At 40.3% G+C, this 18,521-nt stretch overlaps 1 protein-coding gene and 1 long non-coding RNA gene across 7 annotated transcripts in view; one reads left to right on the top strand and one right to left on the bottom strand.

The window, feature by feature from the left end:
• Window positions 1–17,456, bottom strand: part of ZBTB44 (zinc finger and BTB domain containing 44) — a 70,902-nt gene extending 53,446 nt beyond the window's left edge. For 3 of the 4 annotated variants that reach the window (XM_061203018.1, XM_061203019.1, XM_061203020.1), the window contains exon 1: window positions 16,904–16,985. The gene's annotated coding sequence lies outside the window, so the exon portion shown is untranslated. Of the gene's footprint in view, window positions 1–16,903 lie in introns of all 4 variants that reach the window. The other variant, XM_061203021.1, reaches the window with a different exon arrangement.
• LOC133099396 (uncharacterized) overlaps window positions 16,990–18,521 on the top strand; it is a 49,826-nt gene continuing 48,294 nt past the window's right edge. The window contains exons 1-2 of one of the 3 annotated variants that reach the window (XR_009702330.1): window positions 16,990–17,166; window positions 17,863–17,987. This is a non-coding gene — a long non-coding RNA (uncharacterized LOC133099396). The remainder of the gene's footprint in view (window positions 17,167–17,862; window positions 17,988–18,521) is intronic. The other 2 variants (XR_009702328.1, XR_009702329.1) reach the window with 2 other exon arrangements.

Here is an 18,521-nt window from a genome sequence, read left to right as displayed (position 1 = left end):
CAAGCAAAAGCTAAGAGAATTCAGCACCACCAAACCAGCTCTACAACAAATGTTAAAGGAACTTCTCTAAGTGGGAAACACAAGAGAAGAAAAGGACCTACAAAAACAAACCCAAAACAACTAAGAAAATGGTCATAGAAACATACATATCGATAATTACCTTAAACGTGAATGGATTAAATGCTCCAGCCAAAAGACACAGGCTTGCTGAATGGATACAAAAACAAGACCCATATATATGCTGTCTACAAGAGACCCACTTTAGACCTAGGGACACATACAGACTGAAAGTGAGGGGATGGAAAAAGATATTCCATGCAAATGGAAATCAAAAGAAAGCTGGAGTAGCTATACTCATATCAGATAAAATAGACTTTAAAATAAAGAATGTTACAAGAGACAAGGAAGGACACTACATAATGATCAAGGGATCAATCCAAGAAGAAGATATAACAATTATAAATATATATGCACCCAACATAGGAACACCTCATTACATAAGGCAACTGCTAACAGCTATAAAAGAGGAAATTGACAGTAACACAATAATAGTGGGGGACTTTAACACCTCACTTACACCAATGGACAGATCATCCAAAATGAAAATAAATAAGGAAACAGAAGCTTTAAATGACACAATAGACCAGATAGATTTAATTGATATTTATAGGACATTCCATCCAAAAACAGCAGATTACACGTTCTTCTCAAGTGCGCACGGAACATTCTCCAGGATAGATCACATCTTGGGTCACAAATCAAGCCTCAGTAAATTTAAGAAAATTGAAATCATATCAAGCATCTTTTCTGACCACAACGCTATGAGATTAGAAATGAATTACAGGGGAAAAAACGTAAAAAACACAAACACATGGAGGCTAAACAATACGTTACTAAATAACCAAGAGATTACTGAAGAAATCAAAGAGAAAATCAAAAAATACCTAGAGACAAATGACAATGAAAACACGACAACCCAAAACCTATGGGATGCTGCAAAAGCAGTTCTAAGGGGGAAGTTTATAGCTATACAAGCCTACCTAAAGAAACAAGAAAAATCTCAAGTAAACAATCTAACCTTACACCTAAAGAAACTAGAGAAAGAAGAACAAACAAAACCCAAAGTTAGCAGAAGGAAAGAAATCATAAAGATCAGAGCGGAAATAAATGAAATAGAAACAAAGAAAACAATAGCAAAGATCAATAAAACTAAAAGCTGGTTCTTTGAGAAGATAAACAAAATTGATAAGCCATTAGCCAGACTCATCAAGAAAAAGAGGGAGAGGACTCAAATCAATAAAATCAGAAATGAAAAAGGAGAAGTTACAACAGACACCGCAGAAATAAAGCATCCTAAGAGGCTACTACAAGCAACTTTATGCCAATAAAATGGACAACCTGGAAGAAATGGACAAATTCTTAGAAAGGTATAACCTTCCAAGACTGAACCAGGAAGAAGCAGAAAATATGAACAGACCAATCACAAGTAAGGAAATTGAAACTGTGATTAAAAATCTTCCAACAAACAGAAGTCCAGGACCAGATGGCTTCACAGGTGAATTCTATCAAACATTTAGAGAAGAGCTAACACCTATCCTTCTCAAACTCTTCCAAAAAATTGCAGAGGAAGGAACACTCCCAAACTCATTCTATGAGGCCACCATTACCCTGATACCAAAACCAGACAAAGACACTACAAAAAAAGAAAATTACAGACCAATATCACTGATGAATATAGATGCAAAAATCCTCAACAAAATACTAGCAAACAGAATCCAACAACACATTAAAAGGATCATACACCACAATCAAGTGGGATTTATCCCAGGGATGCAAGGATTCTTCAGTATACGCAAATCAATCAATGTGATACACCATATTAACAAATTGAAGAATAAAAACCATATGATCATCTCAATAGATGCAGAAAAAGCTTTTGACAAAATTCAACACCCATTTATGATAAAAACTCTCCAGAAAGTGGGCATAGAGGGAACCTACCTCAACATAATAAAGGCCATATATGACAAACCCACAGCAAACATCATTCTCAATGGTGAAAAACTGAAAGCATTTCCTCTAAGATCAGGAACGAGACAAGGATGTCCACTCTCACGACTATTATTCAACATAGTTCTGGAAGTCCTAGCCACGGCAATCAGAGAAGAAAAAGAAATAAAAGGAATACAAATTGGAAAAGAAGAAGTAAAACTGTCACTGTTTGCAGATGACATGATACTATACATAGAGAATCCTAAAGATGCCACCAGAAAACTACTAGAGCTAATCAATGAATTTGGTAAAGTTGCAGGATACAAAATTAATGCACAGAAATCTCTTGCATTCCTATACACTAATGATGAAAAATCTGAAAGAGAAATTATGGAAACACTCCCATTTACCACTGCAACAAAAAGAATACAATACCTAGGAATAAACCTACCTAGGGAGACAAAAGACCTGTATGCAGAAAACTATAAGACACTGATGAAAGAAATTAAAGATGATACCAACAGATGGAGAGATATACCATGTTCTTGGATTGGAAGAATCAATATTGTGAAAATGACTATACTACCTAAAGCAATCTACAGATTCAATGCAATCCCTATCAAATTACCAATGGCATTTTTTACGGAGCTAGAACAAATCATCTTAAAATTTGTATGGAGACACAAAAGACCCCGAATAGCCAAAGCAGTCTTGAGGGGAAAAAACGGAGCTGGAGGAATCAGACTCCCTGACTTCAGACTATACTACAAAGCTACAGTACTCAAGACAATATGGTACTGCCACAAAAACAGAAACATAGATCAATGGAACAAGATAGAAAGCCCAGAGATAAACCCACGCACCTATGGTCAACTAATCTATGACAAAGGAGGCAAAGATATACAATGGAGAAAAGACAGTCTCTTCAATAAGTGGTGCTGGGAAAACTGGACAGCTACATGTAAAAGAATGAAATTAGAATACTCCCTAACACCATACACAAAAATAAACTCAAAATGGATTAGAGACCTAAATGTAAGACTGGACACTATAAAACTCTTAGAGGAAAACATAGGAAGAACACTCTTTGACATAAATCACAGCAAGATCTTTTTTGATCCACCTCCTAGAGTAATGGAAATAAAAACAAAAATAAACAAATGGGACCTAATGAAACTTCAAAGCTTTTGCACAGCAAAGGAAACCATAAACAAGATGAAAAGACAACCCTCAGAATGGGAGAAAAGATTTGCAAACGAATCAACGGACAAAGGATTAATCTCCAAAATATATAAACAGCTCATTCAGCTCAATATTAAAGAAACAAACACCCCAATCCAAAAATGGGCAGAAGACCTAAATAGACATTTCTCCAAAGAAGACATACAGATGGCCAAGAAGCACATGAAAAGATGCTCAACATCACTAATTATTAGAGAAATGCAAATCAAAAGTACAATGAGGTATCACCTCACACCAGTTAGAATGGGCATCATCAGAAAATCTACAAACAACAAATGCTGGAGAGGGTGTGGAGAAAAGGGAACCCTCTTGCACTGCTGGTGGGAATGTAAATTGATACAGCCACTATGGAGAACAATATGGAGGTTCCTTAAAAAACTAAAAATAGAATTACCATATGATCCAGCAATCCCACTACTGGGCATATACCCAGAGAAAACCGTAATGCAAAAAGACACATGCACCCGAATGTTCATTGCAGCACTATTTACAATAGCCAGGTCATGGAAGCAACCTAAATGCCCATCAACAGACGAATGGATAAAGAAGATGTGGCACATATATACAATGGAATATTACTCAGCCATAAAAAGAAATGAAATGGAGGTATTTGTAATGAGGTGGATGGAGTTAGAGTCTGTCATACAGAGTGAAGTAAGTCAGAAAGAGAAAAAGAAATACAGTATGCTAACACATATATATGGAATCTAAGAAAAAAAAAAAAAAAAAAAAAAGGTCATGAAGTACCTAGTGGCAAGATGGGAATAAAGACACAGACCTACTAGAGAATGGACCTGAGGATATGGGGAGGGGGAGGGGTGAGATGTGACAGGGTGAGAGAGTGTCATGGACATATATACACTACCAAATGTAAAATAGATAGTTAGTGGGAAGCAGCCGCATAGCACAGGGAGATCAGCTCGGTGCTTTGTGACCACCTAGAGGGGTGGGATAGGGAGGGTGGGAGGGAGGGAGATGCAAGAGGAAAGAGATATGGGAACATATGTATATGTATAACTGATTCACTTTGTTATAAAGCAGAAGCTAACACACCATTGTAAAGCAATTATACTTCAATAAAGATGTTTAAAAAAAAAAAAAAAAAAAAGACACATGCACCCGAATGTTCATTGCAGCACTATTTACAATAGCCAGGTCATGGAAGCAACCTAAATGCCCATCAACAGACGAATGGATAAAGAAGTTGTGGTACATATATACAATGGAATATTACTCAGCCATAAAAAGGAACGAAATTGAGTCATTTGTTGAGACGTGGATGGATCTAGAGACTGTCATACAGAGTGAAGTAAGTCAGAAAGAGAAAAACAAATATCGTATATTAACGCATGTATGTGGAACCTAGAAAAATGGTACAGATGAGCCGGGTTGCAGGGCAGAAGTTGAGACACAGATGTAGAGAACAGACATATGGACACCAAGGGGGGAAAACAGTGGTGGGGTGGGGATGGTGGTGTGCTGAATTGGGTGATTGGGATTGACATGTATACACTGATGTGTATAAAATTGATGACCAATAAGAACCTGCAGTATAAACAAACAAACAAAACAACTAATACTAAACTTTCATTGGGTTATTTGTATGGAAATATGTTAATATAAATGTTTCAGACATTACATGAAATTTCTAAAAATCTTATATGTTCTGGTATAATGTTATAAGTCATAATCCTAGTTATTACTTTAAAATGTATATCTCAGAAATAACTAATTTTCTTGTCAACTGCATTATTATGAACTTTCATCAAATCTTAAAAAAAAAAAAGAATTTCTTCTCATTGCTGGTAACCACAGAGTCATGCTGATTATTAATTTCTATATCCAGGGAAAATAAGTTAATATACATTGAGTAACTCCTACCAAGTGTCTTTATCATACTCTGGTCTCACAATTCTGGGAAAAGAATTTTTAAGATCCAGTTATAAAGGAGGAAACAGAAGGTTAAATTAACTTGTCCATATTCCTATAAGTAATAAAACCAGGATTTGAAGAAAGGTCTGTCTGACTGAAAACTCAAATTCACAGTCCCCTCTCTCTCCCCATCCCATCAGTTGCCATTTACAAGAATTCAATCACAGTACTTAAGGGATATCAGCTATTAACCTCAAATCGTTTTTACCAGAAAGAAAGCTTGAAGAAAGGGTATATCTTATTCAGTCTCTTGGATCCTTACATAAGCAAATCAAATTCAAGTCAGTTTTAGTCAGTTAGCAGTTAAAGAGCTCTGTGTTTCTCTAAAGAGTGTTTTAAGTGTTCCTACCAAGTACTCATGAGTCCTACTATGTATGCTTTAAAATATGTACACAAGTATAGTGGCTTTACCTAATACGCTTTTGCACTGTTGCCAACCTTATATGTGTCTTATGGATTGAAGCGTGTCCCCCAAAAGATAGGCTGAAATCCTAATCCCCAGTACCTGAGAATGTTACCTTAGTTGGAAATATGCTCTTTAAAAAGCAATCAAATTAAACTGAGGTAATCAGGATGTTCTTATATAAAGTGAAATTCAAAGACAGATGCACAAAGGGAGAATGCCATGTTAAGATTCAAATTATGCTGCCACAAGGCAAGGCACTAGTAAAAGCAAGGAGAGAGGCCAAGAAGAGATCCTTCCCTCATAAGTCCCTTCCCTTAGAAGGAACCAACCCTGCCAACACCATGATTTCAGACTTCTACCCTCCAGAACTGAGACAAAAGTTTCTCTTCATGCCATCCAGTTTGTGGTTACAGCAGCCCTAGCAAACTAATACACGCCTGCTTTTCAAAATAATGTAAAATGTAGCTACATTAAATTTTAATGGACTAATAAACATTTCAATTTAAAAGGCAGAGAAAGTAGGATTAAAAAAGCAAGCCCAACTACATGTTTGTTACAGGGAACCTACTTTAAATAAAAAGACAGAGAGGTATTTTAGAAGATACACCATGCAAACAGCAAGTAAAGGAAGGCTAGAGTCGGCTATCTTTAAAATCATAAAGGTCACTGGTACACAGTCTTTTCAAGTGCAACAAGGTATGTTCACCTAGACAGACCATATGCTGGGCCATAAGACAAATCTTCTTAATAATTTTTAAAGGAATGAATGCACACAGAGTATGTTCTCTAATCACAATTAAAAAGTTAGAAGTCAATGAGTTATCAAGAAAATTTCATGTATTTTAAATATAACACACTTCTAAATAACCCATAGTGATGAAGGAATCAACAAGAGAAACTGCAAAGTATTTTTAACTGAGTAAAATACTGAAAATACATTATCAACATTTGTACAATGCAGCTAAAGTAGTGCTTAAAGTAAAATTTATAGCTTTAAATATATATATTAGAGAAGGTCTAAAAATCAGTGGCCTACCACCTCACACTCTACCATCTCACATTCATTACGATGACTACTATAAAAAACAAAATAACAGAAAATAACAAGTGTTGACAAGGATGTGGAGAAATGGAGCCCTTGTGCACTGTTGGTGGGAATGTAAGCGTAGACACTATGGAAAACAGTATGGCAGTTACTCAAAAAATTAAACATAGAATTACCATATGATCCAGCAACTCTACTTCTGGGTATATACCCAAAAGAACTGAAAGCAGAGACATGAGCATATACTTGTACATGAATGTTCACAGGAGCATTATTCACAATAGCTAAATGTCTATCGATAGATAAATGAATAAACAAAATGTGGTATATATGTACAATGGAATATTATTTAGCCTTAAAAAGGAAGGAAATTCTGATATGTGCTATGATATGGATGAACCTTGAGGACATAATGCTAAGTGAAACAAGCCAGTCACAAAATGACAAACGTTGTTGGATTTCAATTATATGAGGTCCCTAGAGCAGTCAAATTCATAGATAGAAAGTAGAAGGGTGGTTGCCAGGGGCTGGGGGGAGAGGGGAATAGGGAGTTATTGTTTAATGAGTACAGAATTATATTACAGTTCTGCAGATGAAAGCAGTTCTGAAGATAGATGGTGGTGATAGTTGCATAATAATGTGAATGTATTTTATGCCACTGAACAGCACACTTAAAAATGGTTAAGTTGGTAAATTTTTTATCTGTATTTCACTACAATTAAAAAAAAAAATCAATGGCCTAGGTTTCTACCTTAAGAAGCTAGAAAATGAGCAAGACAAACCCAAAAAAAATAGAAGGAAATAAAGTTCAGACATAAATTAAACAGAAAACAGAAAAATCACAGAAAAAATTAAAGCCAGAACTTGGTTCTCTGAAGAGACAAGCAAAATGGATAAGTCTTTAGCTAGACTGACCAAGGGAAAAAGAGGTGGGAAAAAAAGGGTGAGGGGGCAGCAGAAGGAAAACCTGGGCAAGTGATATATAGAATGACCGTGTTACCGAGCCCAAGCTCACTCTGCTTGCCACATGACAGGCGAATAAGTCAGGAGACGAGGTGTTGAGGCAAGGAAGAGTGACTTTATTTGGAAAGCTGGGAGTCCAAAAAGATGTCGCATTAGCGGCCTAGAGTACCATCTTATCGGGATGGGGATGCTAGTTTCTTTTATAGAACAGAGAGGTGGAGGAGGTGAGGAAGTAAAGTAAAAAGCCCATAAGTCTTGCAAAATATCTCCTGGTTCTGGCCAGTCCCAGGGAGGGGATGTGTTAATTTCTTCTTTCCCACAGCCATTCACACACAGGTGGGCAGGTCATTGTTTCCCTGTGAGCTAAACAAAGGCACTTCAGTTTAACATTCAGGCAGAGGGGCAGGCCATTATGTATGCCTATAGCTATAGACAGAACAAAAACAACGGAAAGCAAAGGTCAAAGTAAAAGAAACAGATCCAACATGGAGTCAGATTTTGTTCTTCCCTGTTACAACCAGGATAGTAGAATGCTCCAGAAATGAACGGCATAGAGCACTTCAAGGAGGAGTGGTTGACAGTGTCAAATGATGCTGATAGGTCAAATAAGGTATAAAGTCTATTCACTTTATCTGCAAGGAGTCACTGGTGACCTTAAAACAGCACATAATGGAGAGGCAGTAGAGTTAGACGCTAGATTGCAATAAAGATAAAGACTATATAGAAATGAGGAAGTGAAAATTTTGAGTAGACAATTCAATCTAAAGAAGTTTGGCTCTAAAGATAGGGCAAGGGGGTTAGCTGGAGGGAAATAAGGGCTCGAGGGAGGACACCGATATTTTTATAGAATGCGAGAAACTACAGAATGTTTTTTCCCCCAGATAAGCTTTTCTAAATTGTGGTAAAATATACAGAGAATGTTTTGAGTATTGGTGGAAAAGAATCAGAGAAGGAAAAAATATAGAAAACAGGTGATAACAGATAGTGTAAGATCCCTGGATAAACAGAAAGAAACTGGATTCAGTGCTTGAGTGTAAGAATTAGCCTTAAACAGAATGAGACCCAGTGTAAGAAAAAAGGAAAGGAAGGGGTGTAGTTACAGTTAGGCTTATACGTGGGTGGTGAGAAGAAGTAGTGGGAGTTCTTTTCTGATAACTTTGGCTTTTACTTCTCTCTGAAGTTACAGGTAGAGGTTAGACTGCTGACAAGAGAGGACATAAAGTAGAATTTTGAGGAAAATGAAATATGCAAAAAATGTGTGGAGGAGAAAAAAAGGATGGCTAGGTGGCACTGAAGGCCCCACTGAAATTGGAGACCACAAATTTCTAGTGTCAATAATCTATGGCTTTTGAGTTATGTATATCTCAAGAAACTGTTAAAGAATAATCAATGGCTTTGAACCATTTTTTTTTAAAAAGCAGTAATAATCATTAGTTAATACTTACATAGTACTCAATATGTACCAAGCATTATTCTAAGTATTTTTTACATATTAAATAATTTAATTTTCACACAACCTTTTGAGATAGGTATCACTTGGTATCTCCACTTAACCAAGGAAAATGAAGCACAGAGAAGTTAAGGAACCAGCCCATGGCCACACAATTAGTAAACAGTAGAGTCAAGATCTGAACCTAGGCGGTATGCTCAGTGATGCGTTACACTGAACTGCCTCTCAAAGTAAATCTAAGTGAACCTAGTTGAAGGAAGTAGGAAGAAAAGAGGAAGAAACATACCAGATGGGCCAAACACAGAGGCAGTGATTCCTGTAAATAGAAACAATTCTCACAGAAGTAGGGTATAGTTTCATATGGCACATAAAAGGCACCAAAGATAAAAGAAACTCCTCATGGAGTAATGGAAAGCCACAAAAAGGAAATGAACAAAGTTGGGTGATCCAAAGCAAAAAGAAAGAAAAGCAAAAGCAAAGGAAAAAGTAAAACCCAGATAGTCAAAATGTAAAAAAGGAGAAAAAGGTAAAAATGGGAGAAAGCACACACACACATGCTAGTAAGCACACCAGTAAAAGAGAAAAACGAAATGGAAGCAAAGTAAGTATGCCTCGAGTCCCTGAAAACTCTTACATTTTATTTTCTTTGTTTGGACCAAAGAATTTACTAATTTTATCAAAGTGAATAAAATTAACATTTAATAGAGGGTAGTTCTGAATAGGCTTGCTTGCTAACAGTAGGTGAAGATCAGATACTTAGGTTAAGATCTGAATTAAGAGAAAATCATTTTTAAAAGGAATTATCTAAAGTCATTTCAGAAGCCCGAGGGTAGCAGTTCCACAAAATCCTGATTCCAAAGATTCAAAGTCTTGGTTATATGGTACCCGAAGATGTTTGTAGAACAGTTATGCTGAATGCATCAAAAATTATCAAAACCAAGTAAACAGCAAATCTTGTCAACATAAAAAAAAAAAACATATATATACCATTGAATACCTATAGAAGAATAACAATATAGAATACTGAAATTACAAATTCTTGGAGTATCAAACATTCGTAATTTTTAAGTTTTTTTTTAAAGCTATACAATTATTAAAATGGAAGAACATTCAATATGGAGACAAAGAAGATGTTCTCCTAGAAAAGTGAGACATTAATAAGTTTCATCCATCAACTTTCACTCTTATAAGACAGAGTTATCAATGTGAAATACCACAATGATATAAGCCAGTGATGTACTCCATGATCAGTTATGTAAAAATGTGCTGGCTAAGGTCACCTTTGCCCCTAATAATGTTAGTGAAGAAATTAATGTAATATTCAATGTGCCCTTCAAGCAAGAGTGTAATATAAATTTAATGTATCTTTATGTTTTTAAAGACACATATGCAATCACTATTTTATTTTAGACCCTGTGACTAAGAATCCAGAGATTTCCAGCTCACTGTCTAAAATGGGGTGAAGTATTTCTGATATAAAGAACAAAGGAAAACTAATGTGGCTTTCAGCTTAACAGGAGATAAATTTCAAGCAATCAGTCTGAGGTACAGGGAAAACTGTCTCAGTCATGAATGCGGTTGCATTTAAAGTAAAAACATCCCATTATACCTTATATAAAGACATGCTCAATAGTCTACAGAATACCAGGAAACCACAGGAGGGGAAAAAAATATATATATATATACACACACACATTCAATATATATAATAAAGATATTAAAAAATTACAGTTGGAAGAAGCCAAATTAATTAGGCTCCCCCAACTAATGAAGGAAACCCCTTTACAACAGTCTTTGATTCTTGACCATTTTCAATAACAAGAGAGTTTTATCCTTTACAAGGCTAGAAAGACTTAAAGTTTAAAACCTCCAACACTGGGGACTTCCTTGGTGGTGCAGTGGTTAAGAATCCGTCTGCCAATGCAGGGGACACGGGTTCGATCCCTGGTCCAGGAAGATCCCACATGCCGCGGAGCAACTAAGCCCATGCACCACAACTACTGAGCCTGCACTCTAGACCCCAGGAGCCACAACTACTGAGCCCATGTGCCACAACTACTGAAGCCTGCGCGCCTAAAGCCCGAGCTCTGCAACAAGAGAAGCCCCTGCAATGAGAAGCCCGCGCACCGCAACGGAGAGTAGCCCCCGCTCGATGCAACTAGAGAAAGCCCATGTGCAGCCACGAAGACCCAATACAACCAAATAAATAAGTAAATAAATAAAAATTAAAAAAAAAATTAAAACCTCCAACATTTTATTAGGAAAATTTTAGATGCAATCTTCAGTGCTGCTATAGGACTAATGTCAGTCATGTACTTCCTTTAATTTGATTCATGCTGAGTGAAAATATATCCAATTTTATGACATATATTTAGTTGTAAGGTGCAGCAAAGTAGTTAAGTGAAACACTGAAGACAGACTTGAGTTTGAAACCTGGATATCAGTTTCCTTATTTGCAGATACCAGCAGCAATAACAAAGGGTTAATCTGAGATGTGAATGAGATGATGCATGAAATGTCTAGCACAGTGCTACCTTTTTAAAAGGGCTCAACAAATGTTGGCAATTATCATCACTGTATTAGCCTGCTCAGTCTACCACAATAAACTCTAGCTGCTATGTAAGTGTATATAGCTATGCTACACTTTGTGGCATTTTTTCATCACCTTATCTGTTCTAATCTTGGATAGTATATTTTACCAAGATTAAAGACAGAATGAAGGCAAATGGGACCAAAGCATATGTATTCCTCATTATCCCACTCCATTTCCTGAAGGAAAGAGATGTTTGCTCTATTACCAAAAGCAGTGATGGTGTACACAGAGGGAAACACACCGTGGGCACAACTTTTCCTGGGTGATAGGCAGCTTATAAACTGCGTAATTGTATTCTGCTTATTTTAGACAACCACTGATTGCTCCCTTTTATATTCTCATTTGAAGGCATAATTATAATTTCTATCAAATTTTGCCCAGTGGAAAAAAAAGTGCTATCTTCACTGATCATATATCCAAATACCTTTAATATTTGCAGATAGCATATGTGTGTCAGTTTTGCTGTGTGACATATAAGTAGATGGATTCATAAAACTCTACCAACTACATGCCCCTTTAAAGACATGGTTTTCGGAATTCCCCGGTGGCCTAGTGATTAGGTTTCCGGGCTTTCAATGCCAGGGCCCAGGGTCAGGGAACTAAGATCCCACAAGCCTGCAGCCGAAAGGAAAAAAAAAAAAAAAAAAAAAATTGACCGAACAATAAAGATATGATTTTCAAAGTAAAGCTTGCAAAAACAAGCTTGAAATCCGCTTCTCTGCTCACCTCTAAAGATTAGTCTAGTGCTTTCTCTTTGCCAGAGGAATCGGAATCGAATTGCAAAATTTAAAAGTACTCCTATATCGCTCCACATAAGTAACATACTTTGCCTACTGCAGTCAAGATTTATGAGATTAGATATTAAAAGGGTTGAGGAAGTTAAAGAACACTTCATCTTAAAAACTAATTTGGGTGAGTCTTCTTTAAGCATACTTTTATAATATTATTTTGACTTTTGAACCTTGTATATATTTAATATACTCAAACATAAAATTTAAAAAGGGAGCCCTTTTACACTGTTGGTGGGAACATAAACTAGTGCAGCCACTGTGGAGAACAGTATGGAGGTTCCTTAAAAAACTAAAAATAGAGCTACCATATGATCCTGCAATCCCACTCCTGGGCATATACCCCGAGAAAACCATAATTCAAAAAGAGTCATGTACCACAATGTTCACTGCAGCACTGTTTACAATAGCCAGGACATGGAAGCAACCTACATGTCCACTGACAGATGAATGGATAAAGAGATGTAGTATGTGTGTATACAAACACACACACACACACCCCTCCACATACTGGAATATTACTCAGCCATAAAAAACAATAATGCCATTTGCAGCAACATATATGGACCTAGAGATTATCATACTAAGTGAAGTAAGTCAGACAAAGACAAATATCACATGATATCGCTTATATGTGGAATCTAAAAAAGTGATACAAATGAACTTATTTACAAAATAGAAACAGACACAAAGAAAACAAACTTACCAAAGGTTAACCAAAGGTTACCAAAGGGGGAAGGGGGGTGAAAAATTAGGGGTTTGGGATTAACAGATACACATTACTAAACGTAAAATAAACAAGGACCTATTGTATGGCACAGGGAACTATATTCAGTATCTTGTAATAACCTATAAAGGAAAAGAATTTGAAAAAGAATGTATGTATATCTGAATCACTTCGCTGTACACCTAAAACTAACACAACATTGTAAATCAACTACACTTCAATAAAAAGTTGTTTCTTTCGGAAAAAAAATAAAGTTTAAAAAAGAAAACCTTAAGATAAAAAATGAAACCAATGAACCATATCAAATTGGCAGTATAACCAGAGAAAAGTACTTCAAGTGACTTCTGAACACAGTAAGTACTCTGATTATACAGCCTTCATATAATATATTCTAAGGACAAAAATAAATGCAAAGAAATCTTAAACTTTATTCAGTTTATTGTTAGTAATGATACTGGTATGATAATTTTGAAATGATTTTAAGTATACATAGTGGGATAAGGCAAGTATGTTAATTTTATTAGGAACCAAGATTTTTGTTTAAGACAAAAGAGACCAATATAGAATCAAAGAAGTTAAAGAAAAATTTGCTATGTTAAATCTGAATTGGATATATCACTATGAACTTGATTCACAAGCAAAAAACCATTTTTAGCTCTCCCCTCTGAAAGGGCCTAGAAATAGTGACACTCCAGCAGCAATGAATATGCCAAACATCCAGATCTTGGTTTCTATACACCATTTCTCACTAAAAAGAACCAAGACTCCTTAGATTAACAGCCCATTCCAAATCTGGAACAAGGAAAGTAACAAGGCAAGCCTGGGATATCCTGTGCCAGAAAGCACTCCCAGCATTAAAAAGACACAGGAGACAGCTTGAAAAGGTTCCTACTGTCCAAATTTGGGACAGTTAGATCATCAAGAAGAAAAACGACTGTAATGGTTACTAAAAAAAAAAAAAGAATAAATTAAAACCCATGAGTCCATAGTGAAACTGTTAATGCAAGTTCATGTGCCTGACACACAGTGAGGCCAGACAAACTGAAACGTCGGAGTTTGGAGCAGAGAAAGGTTTACTGCAGGGCCCTGCGAGGAGATGAGGTGGCTCATGCGAGGAGATGAGGTGGCTCATGCCCTAATAAGCCCGAGCTCCCCGAAGGGTTTCGGCTAAGTACTTTTAAAGGCCAGGTGAGGGAGGGGGGGTCGCGAGGTATGTCATCAGCTTGTGCACAATTCTCCGACTGTCTGACGGTGAGGCAGCAGGGTGGTGTCACAGGGGTTAACATTATCAGTCCTTAGGCTCCAGGAGGCCTGGGGCTATGTGCTCAAGGTCGCCAAGTAGTTAACATCTTCCACTTGTTGGAGGGGGGTAGGTTTACATCTGCAAAACAACTCAGGAAATGTGCATCAAACACTATTATCTAGGTACTTCAGAGAGGAGCCAAAGCAGAGGATCTGGGGGAAGGCCTGTCCTGGGAAGGCCCCATGGGGTCCTGCTCGGTTACAGTTATCCCCATAAAAAAGAAAAAAAAAAAACAACACCCTTATTTGCCACCATTGGGGGTGACTATCGCCCCAGCTCTTTACTCTGAATACTGATAACTGGAGAGAGGACATTAGCATTTTTAGGAGGAAGTTTAGTTCACTCTTAGTTAATGAAGGAAATCTTCCTGACAGAAAATCTCCAATAAAATAACTGATTTAAGCAAGAGTCATCAATGGGTGCTAAAATCACTGAGCAAAGGGTAGGCAGAAACAGGTATTTGCTTGGTGTCAAGGTATTACTCCAAGATCACGTACAAATGACAAACAGGGAAACCACATCTTTATAACAGATCTGGTAGTCACCACTTTGATCAAGTGGTCACATTTAGTATCCTTAACAGTGTGGCAATCTGATGTTAAATACCTCCTAAATGGCATAACATGAAGTACACAGCATCATCTATTAAATATTCTTGCCAAATAAAGTTTTCCTTAAGCTACTCAAGCTTTTCTTTAGACCTAACTTCCAGTAACAGGAAATTCAGGGGGACAGAGGAATAAATTAAATGACACCATTAGGAAACAGACAAACCCAGAAGTGGGAGCATTCTATAAAGCAAGTGGTTTGGTTAATTGTCAGAATAAAAAAAGATGGGTACTCGTCTTTTAAAAAAAGGACTAGAGGCGTAATCAACAAATGCAGTGCTGGGGGCAGGGGTAGATTTCCCAAAAGAGACCTTGGCATGCTAAGGAAATTTGCATATGGATTGTTAATTTAGAAAGGTGTTGAAAATGATACTGGGGTTAGAATGTCCTTAGTTTTAGGAAACCATGCTGAAATACTGGAGTGTCATGGGGTTTGCAATTTACTTTCAAATGATTACATACTGAGACACACAGACAGGGAGGAGAAGGGGGAAATGGCAAAAATGTCAATCACTGAATCTAGGTACTGGGGTGTTCACTGCATTTTCCCCTCAATTTCAAAGAGACTGACATTTTTCATAATTAAGTTTAAAAAAAGCGTACCCGTACTGAGAGGAATGGTAGAAAACACACCTACACTGGAATTATATCTGGATACAAATCTCACCTCTATCACTAACTAGTTGTGTGGCCTAAAGCAAGTTACTTGATATCACTTGAGTTTGTCTCATCTGTAAAACTCAAGTAATAATATCTTAAGTCATTAGGTTGTTCTGAGAATAAAATCACATCAGATATGTAAAATGCCTAGTAGTGTTGCACACAATAAGTAAATCTGATTTTCATAATTAATGCAATCATCCTAAAATACAAGACTATAGGAAAACATTCCTTTCATTATTGCCACATTCCATGATTAGGAAGCTACATTAGGTAAAATTAAATACCCACTGGCAGTGAAAGTGAAGTAATGGGGGTAAGTAACTGTATAAATGAAGATTTACATAATATTTTTTTAAATGCAATAATTCCGACCGAAACCCTCTAGGCAAAAGAAATCTACCTATCCAAACTACTGGTATCTATCAAATTGTGAAGTCTGCTTTTGGTATTAGCCGCTTATCCGAATAAAACAGTAAGAAAATAAGTGGAAGTTAAAGAGAATGTCTTCCTAACCAACAGAAAATCTACTTATACGTCGAAAAAAATGTTAAGTTCTGGCCTTCATTTCTATAAGTCAGTCCCAGTAAAGCAGACTTACTGGGCTTTACTCTAAATTCTGGTTAACCTTCATACAACTCACAAGCATGCTTCCTTTCATCAGTTCTAACGTACTCGTCATTTCACTCGCAGGTAACCCTCTTCTGGTTAGGCCAGCAGAAAATGACTAGATGCAGACTGATCCCCAGATAGCGAAGAAGAAAAGGGTTTTTTTCATTTTTTGTTTTTTAAGTAAGTGCCAACCTTTTCTTCCCAGTACCAGAGAAAAAAAGCAGCAGGGGAGAGGAGGGAACAGTGGGTCTCGCGCTGCAGGCTCGACCAGGTGAGACGCTAACACCCCGCCTCCTCGGGGTTAGGGTGCTGGGCACACGCGCGTGCGGATGCGGGTCGTCCTGGGAGATCGGGGCAATTTCTCCTGGACGGCGGGACCCAAGGCCAGTCTCCTTCCCGAAGGCTTAGATGCCATTGAGGGGACCCTGCGGGGTGTCTCCCGGCGCGGAGGGGGTGACGAGACCAGGCGTTCCCTTCCGTCCAGCGCCCAGATGGGGGACGCGCGGCGTCAGCCCTTCGGAGGGCGCGCCCGAGGGCGCGGGCGGCGAAGAGGGGCCGGCCCTGCCCTCCCCTCCCCGTTACCTGCGGGCGGCGGTGCCAGGGCCCGGAGGCCTGCTGCTCCTCCTCCTCCTCCTCCTCCCCGCCAGGCTGAGGCGGCGAGGGGGTGGTGGCGGCGGTGGCGGCGGTGGCGGCGGCAGCCCGGGGGGAGGGGGCGGAGCGCGCGGCCCGCTCCCTCTCTCCTCCCCCGGGAGGCGGAGGAGACCCTATCTCGGGCCGCCGCGCCTAGGCCCGTGGACAGCCTGCGGCAGGGGCATGGCGGCCCCGAGCAGCGGCGTGCCTGCGAGGTGGGAGAGTGCGAGGCGGCGGGAGGGGAGCGCTCCGGGGGCCTGAGGGGAGGAGCGAGGGGGCCCGGCGAGCCGCGCGCGGGCGGCCGTTGGGGGCGGTTGGCCGAGGGCAGGCGGCGGTTTGGGGAGCGCGGCGACGGCTCGCGTTTTCCCGGCGGGGCGGGGTGGGGAAGGGGAAGGGGAGTGAGGGGAGGGGAGGGGGAGGTTGGGAGGGAGCCGCCGCCGCGCGCGTGCGGGCCGGCGCCGCCGCGATTGCCGCTCCGCTCACTCCAGCCTGTTTGGGGGCACTTTGTTTGTGTCCCACAATGCTCTGCGCGGGCGGCCGGGCTGGGGATGGGGAGGGCAAGTGGGCGGGGCGGAGCGAGCTCGGGGGCGGGGCGCGAGCTCCGGGCGGGGGTGAAAACGCGGGTACTGCGCAGGCGCAGAGCAGGCTGCTCCCGGTCGCCGTCGCTTGAGCTTGGTCTCCCGACGCACCCGCGGGTTTTGACAGGGGCCGTGCATCTTCGTGCTTTCGTGAACACGTGTAGAGTTACCTTCACAGGCCGCCTAGGCCCTGACCAATTCGCCCTTCCTCTACCCGTCCGCTCAACCGGCTTCCCGCTAACTTGACAAGCATTTCTGCGCACGGTGCACGCTTCTTGCATTTTTTTTTTCCTTCTTTGAGCTAAAAGCGAAACAAACTCCTGTTTTCTCGAGTGGTTTCTGTAGCGGCGCTGAACCGGAACACCCCAGACGCTTTCTCTCGGTGAGGGGGTGAGCTGGTAGTCAGCCCATTCCTCACACGCGGAAACTGAGGCCTGCGGAGAGGCGGCCCCGGACAGGTGAGGATGCCGTGCGCCGCCGGCTCCCCGCGCCCGCCTCCCCGCAGGCAGCCAAGCCCGGTCGGTGCCCGGCTCCCTGCGGCCTCTGCAGCCCGGGGCGCCCGAGGATTGTTCTAGAATTTCCCTGGGCCACCCGGCGGGAGGTGCGGTTCTGAAGTGACTGGAGAAATCCATCTCATTCCCCCAACACGGGAGGCACCTAGAGCCGCTCCCCAAATATGCCTGTTCCTTCCACACCTGGAGTCTCATTTGGTTCCACCGCCAGTAACCTGGCTTTCCGGCGAGGGAGTATGCGGGGGGCTTGAGGGTTCTCGGTCAACTGCAAATTCGCGTCAAGTGTTAAAACTCCCGGAACCCCAAGCCTTAGCGTCCCCGGCCCGGCGGGCGAGCGCTCGGACGGGGCCCGGTGGCCCGGAGGGGCGCCCTGGGCGGCTGGCAGGAGCGCGCCCCAGGCTAGCCGGCCGGCCGCGCGGGGGTCGAGGGGGTGCGGCCTGCAGCGCCCGGGGGGCTCCGCAGCTGCATGCTGTGTTTTCC

This window comes from Eubalaena glacialis, chromosome 10 (assembly GCF_028564815.1).
Source record: "Eubalaena glacialis isolate mEubGla1 chromosome 10, mEubGla1.1.hap2.+ XY, whole genome shotgun sequence".
Classification (NCBI taxonomy): Eukaryota; Metazoa; Chordata; class Mammalia; order Artiodactyla; family Balaenidae; genus Eubalaena; species Eubalaena glacialis.
Note: the sequence above shows the minus strand (reverse complement) of the source record. Positions and strands in the feature narration are given on the sequence as shown.